At 39.8% G+C, this 9,059-nt stretch overlaps 1 long non-coding RNA gene across 7 annotated transcripts; it reads left to right on the forward strand.

Annotated features, from left to right (window-relative positions):
• Positions 1–1,708: 1,708 nt before the first annotated feature.
• Positions 1,709–7,062, forward strand: LOC123053180 (uncharacterized). Of its 7 annotated transcripts, none has more exons than XR_006425447.1 (11): positions 1,709–2,216; positions 2,325–2,402; positions 2,487–2,541; positions 3,032–3,303; positions 3,495–3,733; positions 3,822–4,299; positions 4,408–4,932; positions 5,604–5,686; positions 5,868–5,941; positions 6,020–6,481; positions 6,576–7,062. It is a non-coding gene; the product is annotated as an uncharacterized lncRNA (long non-coding RNA). The 7 variants fall into 7 exon arrangements; XR_006425444.1 differs by having other exon boundaries at positions 1,711–2,216; positions 4,408–4,507; XR_006425443.1 differs by having other exon boundaries at positions 3,822–4,932.
• Positions 7,063–9,059: the final 1,997 nt, after the last annotated feature.

Genomic DNA, 9,059 nt, shown 5'->3' on the forward strand with positions numbered 1-9,059 from the left:
ACATTATTCTAAATAACAGCAATCAAATACTAACAAAATAAAATGACGCTCCAAGCAAATCACATATCATGTGGTGAATAAAAATATAGCTCCAAGTAAAGTTACCGATGAACGAAGACGAAGGAGGGGATGCCATCCGGGGCATCCCCAAGCTTAGGCTCTTGGTTGTCCTTTAATATTACCTTGGGGTGCCTTGGGCATCCCCAAGATAAGGCTCTTGCCACTCCTTATTCCATAGTCCATCGAATCTTTACACAAAACTTGAAAACTTCACAACACAAAACTCAACAGAAAATCTCATGAGCTCCGTTAGCGAAAGAAAACAAACCACCACTTAAGGGTACTGTAATGAACTCATTCTTTATTTATATTGGTGTAATATCTACTTTATTCCAACTTCTCTATGGTTCATACCCTCCGATACTACTCATAGATTCATCAAAATAAGCAAACAACACAAAAAAAACAGAATCTGTCAAAAACAGAACAGTCTGTAGTAATCTGTATCAAACGCAAACTTCTGGAACTCAGAAAAAACTACCAAAATAGGATGACCTGGATAATTTGAATATTGATCTAATTCAATTGGAATCAGTATTTTATCACTTTCTGGTGATTTTAACAATTCTTTTCGTGAGCAGAAAGTTTCTGCCTTTTTCAGCAAGATCAAATAATTATCATCCAAGAAGATCCTATAGGTCTTATTTGGCACAAACACTAATTAAAACATAAAACCACATCTATCCAGAGGCTAGATGATTTATTTATTACTAAACAGGAACAAAAAGCAAATAAAAAAAATAAAAATTGGGTTGCCTCCCAACAAGCGATAACGTTTAACGCCCCTAGCTAGGCATGGTGATTTCAATGATGCTCACATAAGAGATAGGAATTGAAACATAAAGAGAGCATCATGAAACACATGGCAAGCACATTTAAGTCTAACCCACTTTCTATGCATAGGGATTTTGTGAGCAAGCAACTTATGGGAACAATAATCAACTAGCATAGGAAGGCAAAACAAGCATAACTTCAAAACTTTAAGCACATAGAGAGGAAACTTGATATTATTGCAATTCCTACAAGCATATGTTCCTCCCTCATAATAATTTTCAGTAGCATCATGAATGAATTCAACAATATAACCATCACCTAAAGCATTCTTTTCATGATCTACTTGCACAGAAATTTTATTACTCTCCAGATAAGCAAAATTCTTCTCTTTCGGAATAGTTGGGAGTATCATAAGAGACTCGAATACTATAAATTGTTTCCGCGTTAAATGAGTAGTGTTCAGAAAAAGGGTAATCATAATCATGACAAGTTTTATAAATATAATCATCACTACTCTTCATAGCATAAGTGTCATCACAATAATCATCATAAATAGGAGGCATGCTATCATCATAATAAATTTGCTCATCAAAACTTGGGAGGCTAAAAATATCATCTTCATTAAACATAACATCCCCAAGCTTGGGACAAACATTAATTGCAGCAAATATATTCTCAAACATGTCATTCTCATCAAACATAGCATCCCCAAGCTTGGGCCTTTTCATATCATAAGCATAATCACTCTCATCATACAACCCATTAACGGTCGCGCAAGGAGCGCTCTCTGGGCATGTCCACGTAGGATAGGAAACGACACGTGATGTACTGTGATGTCGGTCGTCGCGCCCTCCTTCCTTCCCCTCTGAAGGCAGTCGCTCGCACACCCATCTCCATGCCTCCTCCTTTCCCATTTCACACCTCCCCTCATCTCTCCCTCGTCAACACAGCCGCGACTCCGTCCTCCCTTCCTCTTCACCATGGAAAACCACCTCCCAGGCGTCGCCAGCAGGAGAGGAGCCGGCTCCGCTCTCCTACGCACCCACACAAACATCATTGCCTTGGGTGAGGAGTTCGTGGGAGGAGAAGTCGAGAAGGCCGGGGGTGGGAGGAGGAGGAGGAGGTGGAGTTAGTTCAGCAGATCAGCAGCGGCGGTGCCGGGAGAGGAAGGGCCATGGCGGCGGCGGCTTTCGGACTACGCGTTGAGCAGTGTCTCTCCATGCCGCCGGGACGGCAAGCCCATGGAGAAGCGCGGTCACCCCGGTACATGGCCGTCTTCCATCTCCATCTGCTGCTCCCCACTCCTGCCGTCCCATGGCCTGCGTCGCCGCTGGTTGGCTGTTCCCACCTGCTGATACTACTCGGATCCCTTGGCTATTCAGGTGATTTGAGTCATCCCTACCTTGTGCATGTTGTGTTTGATAAAATGTCCATGAGCTAATGGGTTGTGTTGATCCTGTGTTTCTTGTCCTCCTCTCCTTGATTAACAGTTCCTGTCTCCACATCTTTGCAAAGTTTCCTGAATGGACTCAAGAGTTAGGACTGTTGAGTTAGTAATCAATCTCATGGTATGTCTGTTGTGCCACCGAAGTTGTTTATATTGATAGGTAATAGCAATAAAATAGTTCATTTGAATGATTTGTTTGCAGCAGGCATCTTTCCATCGAGAGATCCGTGAATAAAAGCGGCCTTTCTGGGATTGTCAAGGTTTGACTTGATTTACCCATTTTTCTCTTATCACTGATTCTTGCGCTACAATTGAAAGAGTGGATTCCTTTTTCTGTTCAAGAACAAAAACAATTCAGAGAAGTTGAGGTTTAGGTGTTTGGTCCCTATTAACATCTTGTTTGTCATTGGGAGTAAAAGAATTTGCAAATATGAATGTCAATAAGTCATCGTATTTCTCTTTTTTTTATATGACAGAAAGTACTTACATTCCTATAACATGCCTGTTTTTTGCGTGGATCCTAAAACATGCCTTAAATGGTCAGATGTTTTGTCTCTCTTTTAGGGTGATGAATTTATATCAAGATGTTAATAGGTTTTAGGTCTTCAGGCGCCTACAGGAATATGGCATAATGCACACTATTTTTTATCTGGCCTGTTTCAACTTCTGCACTATTAGCATATCTTTCATTGGAAATTCCCAACGAAGCAATCAACTAATGGTTATAATGCATTTCTATTGTTATTGCAGGTATTCACTAATAGAGAGTTGCATCCAAAAATAAAGTAGCTAAAGCTTTTTCAAAAATCAGGGGCCTCCCCCCGGCTCCATTTTTTAATGAAGAAAGAGAAGCCATACGAGTACCACAACAACGAAAGCTAAAACAGACTCTGAACCTAAACTGGGGGTAAAACAGTTCGCTGCACGCCTTATTACAGACCAAAAAACCAGAATCTCAGTGGCTAAAGCTTTGGTTCGCTAAAAAAATTACATGGTTGATTAACAGCAGCTTACCTTAACAGGTACAAAATCTCAGTTCGTGCATTCTATTTTAGTGGTTTTACACTGCCCTTCTCATTTTTATCTGCTGCTGCATACTTTTGATTCATTTTGGTCTTGCATATTTGTGACACTATCTCTATCTGGCGCCTTTTCCAATAGTACTGCATTTTTTATATTGGTTTTCACTTGCTGACATTTCCTACTATTTCAGGCGGTGTTCAAACCTGGTGGTAAAGACCTACAAAAAGTTTGAGGTGGAAATTTACGTCCTTGCCAAGGATGAAGGTGGTCGCCACACTGCCTTCTTCTCAAATTACAACCCATAGTTCTACTTCAGGACAGCTGACATATGTGGGAAAATTGAGTTTCCTCCGGACGTGAAGATTGTTATGCCTGGTGACAACATAACTGCAATCTTTGAGTTGATGTTGCCTGTTCCACTCGAACCAGGTACGCCTACATTGCTTCAAATGTTTGTCATCTGAATCGCTTTATAGTAGCAGAGAAGAACTTCATCTGACGGTCATGTGCTCTGCAGGGCTAAGATTTGCGCTGAGGGAAGGAGGGAGGACCGTCGGCTCCGGAGTCATTGCCGAAGTCATGATCTAATAACAAATGTTCCAGACCTTTCTCTTTTTACTTCTCAGTTAGTTCTATGATTTTTTTTCTAAGGATTACAATGCTGCGAATCAAATGTCCATCGTAGGAAAAACAAATTAAGGTTCTAAATCCTACAATTTTTTAAAATAAAATTTCTACGAATCAAAGGAGCCGGTAGAGTAGAAGCATGCAACACACTAGCTACTTTTGCGTTTGAAGTATGAGTACGGACAGAAGCATCCCTCCGACTTATTAGTGCATCTCCAACGCCTTGCCGTAAAACGTCCAGGCCGACTTGTTCGGACGCACTTTGCCATCCAACGCGGACCGTATTTCGTCCGTTTTCCCCAAACTGGAAGCAAACCTGGGAGACTGTGTGGGAGTCTAGATCCCATTGAATCAATATTTAAGTAGCAGTAAGTAATGACTACAAACACTCCATGCATCTACAGATCGCTTGCGTCTCTCGCTGTGAATCTAATCTTCAGATTTCTGTTGTCCACCACAAAATAACTTGATTAAAGATACTATGGGATCTTGGAGACCTCAGATGTAGGTGAGGATGAGATGCCAGATATGAAATTATGAAGGATGAGACATGTCTGATGAAGAAGGCTCGGCTAGGTATATTAGAACAATCCATGTTTTATTCTTGGCACTATACAAGTGCATCTCCTCTTTTACTGTAATAGCATGATGCGCTAATTTTCTTATGAGTCTGATAAATATGTATAATATATGATTATTGAAGCCCACATATATTTTTAAGCAATGCAGTATGTGGTATTGTTTTTCATTTCTGTTAGACAATAGTAAAAAGAAAATCTGGTCCAAAAGTATGTGGTATACAGTTTTAAAAAATGGTCTGGTGGTCAGGAGTCATGTATGATATAGTTATCATTTCGATGCTTAAAGCTGGTCATTTTGTAGGAATATGCCAGGGTTTTTGTCAAATGCAAGCTGCACTTTATATTTTTTCAAATGGATTTTCTTATCAAATAATTGTCTCTTACGTGGATATACTTTGTGTTAAACCCAAGAAATAAAAGGTGAATTATCCATGATTATGATCTGGTATTACTTTGAACATTTTGTGTGTCATGGTATCCTAAAATACGGTCTGCTTTTTAGAGTTTATTCCCATTTACTTGTGTTCTTCCAAAATAATAGTATATTAGTTGTTTATTAGACTTCCTTCTGGTTGTTGAAATTTAAATGTTTGCCGTGGAATAGGAAATTTGAGTACAGTAGCCGTTAGCCTGAAAATAATATAGTGAGCCATAGAGAAGATTGTTGCTCTAATTGACTGGTATTTATCGCGCTGATCTCTTTCTCTCGCACCTACAATTGTAAAAATGCCCCTGCTGAATATCTTGAACGGTCCTAGAACCTTCTCACTTACAGGTCTAGTGATCCTTGCGAACTTCTTTCCAACATTGAAGCACAAATTGCAAAAGCAAACGATGAATCCATAACAAAGAAAGATATCATGAAGAGAGTAGAAAAATGGCTATCGGCCTATGATGAAGAGACTTGGCTTGAGGAATATAATCAATCCTATTTTTTTCAATGAAGATATGCTAGCACATGGTCCATCAGTTTAATATGATTTCCCCCTTTTTCTTCTCTATGTTGGCATGCTTATACTGATATTCAATTTGGCTGCCAAGCTATGATTTAGGTAATGTCCTCTTTAATGTTTGCATATGCCCTACTGCAGGATGATAAGAGGTACAGGCAGGGGTGCCCATTTGAATCTCAAGCGTGTAGAGAAAGCAGGGGTACTTGTTCAAAAGATTCCAAGTGAGTGAGTCTTCATTTCTTCATTTGGACACTAGTGATTCCGTATAACTGTGCTCCATCATTCATAAGCGCAATCTACTTCCTATTTTGTCAAAAAGATCCACTGTGATCTTCGTTTCTTCGGTTGGTCACTCAATCGCTCATTTGGTATGTAATATGATCAGAAGCTACATTTGTGCAGCTATGATTGACAACTTGATAGACAAGACATTTGCCTGGGAGGATGAAAGCAATACACCATTTCTTTATGACGTGGTAAGTCACTGAGCTAGCTCACCATGATTATAAGAAATCAAGCACACTAGATCTGATGCATTGAATTTTCATGCGAAGGTTCACATGGTTGCCATTTTGGAAGAGCAAAAACTCAGGAGAGTACAGAAAGAGGAAGATAAGCGACGATACCGGATATAAATTCCACATCCTCTGGCACTACACTCACAACAGAAGTCATCAGTCTTGTTCACTGACTCTTAACAGAGGACCAGAAGAACATGTACAATCTATTGCGTAAAGAGAATGAGATGATATTTGGGTCCAAGTCTGTTCCGAGGAAGATAAGCAGTTTTAACAGGAGGACACCCAAATGGGAGCGAGGCTGGTTTCATGACTCCGATGCCCACACCCGAGCTTTTGACACCACGCTCGTACTCTGGACGGTACAACAATTACTTCAAGGAGAACCGGCGGATGACGGCAGCACCACTCAACTTCTCGGCGGCTTCCAAGGATGACATGTTATCCTTTGCCTCCATGAGCGGCTCGGAGCCTGATTCTCCATTAGTTTTGCACTGAGTATGATATTGCCCAACATTTTGTCATCCTTTGGTTCTTTTGTCAACATATTTTTTCTGATTTTCTGCAAAAAATATATTTTTATGTTATTCAGGCATAAGACAACGGTGGGGTGGCAGGCCGCACCTGTGCCCATGTTGTCACTGACAATCCACTTGGTCGTCGCCGACTGGGGTTGCCGTGCGGGAACTACGTGTTGACCACGGCGTGCCCGTATGATGCTCTACTTTTGAAACCTGCTATCAGTTCCTTTTGATTTACTATTGTCTTTTGTTATCACTGATCTTAGTGTCCATACTGTCACTGTTAGTATCTATGTTGTCACTGTTTATGCTGCTCCAGTCAGGAACTTGCACCTGTGACTATTTTCATATTACTATCTTGTTGCTCTCATGCAAATACGATGTGCAACACTAACAAAGCTTGTATCCAGAAGACTAACCCAAAGAATAAAAAAGACAGTGGAAGGGGTGCATCCCACCTGGTACCGCCCCAACTTCCTCTCAGGCGGCGCACCAAGGGTGCGCCCCAGTCACTAGTTAATAGTATGGATAGCACCAACAGTATAGCAATTATCATCATCACAATGAGTAATAGGAGCAACATCATTTGGGAGGGATACCTTTCTACCTTTGCTTCTCCGTCTTTTCTTTTTCTTCACATCATGTGTGGGTTTAACCCTCTCTTTTGAGCTCCTTATTAATGAGATGGGTTGAATAGAAGGCTCCTCCTCGTTACCTGATTCATCATAAGAAATAATAGGAGGATATGGGAAGTCTCTTCCCTTTCATTAGTATTCTCTTCATCCTCTACTTGTTTTTTTTCTTTATGTAATTGGCAATATAAGGATTTTCAATGCAATTCACCGCACAATACATAAAAATTTCTTCTAGATCAATATCGAGGAATTTCTCAAGGTTATATTCTGGAATATGCTTAGTTCTATGTTTCATTTCTTCATAACCCAAAAGCAAACTAAGTTCATTATGATGTGCAAGGGAAATCAAGTCATCACAATTTTTAGACACGATTCGATCATGAAACAATTTGCATTGGAGATTTAAATGACTACGCTCATTGCAAAGTTCACAACTAGGGCAAAGAAAATTTAAATTTTCAGCACAAACATCTAGCCTCTCTCGCAACCATTTAGTTTCCAAATACTTATGCCTCTTGCAAAATCTATCTTCCCTGTTTGGTGTGTACTTGCAAACTCTATGCACTCCACAAAAATTGACATGCTTATAAGAGACATTTTCATCATGACTAGTGCAATCATCATTAGTACTATGGATATTCAACGAGTTCATACTAACAACATTGCAATCATGCTCATCATTCAAAGATTTAGTGCCAAACATTCGAATGCATTCTTCCTCTAGCAATTGAGCACAATTATCGGAATCCTTATTTTCATGAAAAATATTAAAAAGATGAAGCATATGAGGTACCCTCAATTCCATTTTTTTGTAGTTCTCTTTTATAAACTGAACTATTGATAAAATAAGAAACTAAAAGATTCGATTGCAAGATCTAAAGATATACCTTCAAGCACTCACCTCCCCGGCAACGGTGCCAGAAAAGGGCTTGATGTCTACTACGCAACCTTCTTCTTGTAGACGTTGTTGGGCCTCCAAGTGCAGAGGTTTGTAGGACAGTAGCAAATTTCCCTCAAGTGGATGAGCTATGGTTTATCAATCCGTGAGAGGCGTAGGTTGAAGATGGTCTCTCTCAAGCAACCCTGCAACCAAATAACAAAGAGTCTCTTGTGTCCCCAACACACCCAATACAATGGTAAATTTTATAGGTGCACTAGTTCGGCGAAGAGATGCTGATACAAGTGCAATATGGATGATAGGTATAGGTTTTTGTAATCTGAAAATATAAAAACATTAAGGTAACTAATGATAAAAGTGAGCACAAACGGTATTGGAATGCGTTGAAACAAGGCCTAGAGTTCATACTTTCACTAGTGCAAGTTCTCTCAACAATAATAACATAATTGGATCATATAGCTATCCCTCAACATGCAACAAAGAGTCACTTCAAAGTCACTAATAGTGGAGAACAAACGAAGAGATTATTGTAGGGTACGAAACCACCTCAAAGTTATTCTTTCGGATCGATCTATTCAAGAGTCCGTAGTAAAATAACACGAAGCTATTCTTTCCGTTCAATCTATCATAGAGTTTGTACTAGAATAACACCTTAAGACACATATCAACCAAAACCCTAATGTCACCTAGATACTCCAATGTCACCTCAAGTATCCGTGGGTATGAATTATACGATATGCATCAAACAATCTCAGATTCATCTATTCAACCAACACATAGAACTTCAAAGAGTGCCCCAAAGTTTCTACCGGAGAGTCAAGACGAAAACGTGTGCCAACCCCTATGCATAAGTTCACAAACGGAACCCGCAAGTTGATCACCAAAACATATATCAAGTAGATCACATGATATCTCATTGTCACCACAGATACGCACATGCAAGACATACATAAAGTGTTCTCAAATCCTTAAAAGACTCAATCCGATAAGACTACTTCAAAGGGAAAACTCAATCCATTACA

Source organism: Triticum aestivum, chromosome 2D, assembly GCF_018294505.1.
Source record: "Triticum aestivum cultivar Chinese Spring chromosome 2D, IWGSC CS RefSeq v2.1, whole genome shotgun sequence".
Lineage (NCBI taxonomy): Eukaryota > Viridiplantae > Streptophyta > Magnoliopsida > Poales > Poaceae > Triticum > Triticum aestivum.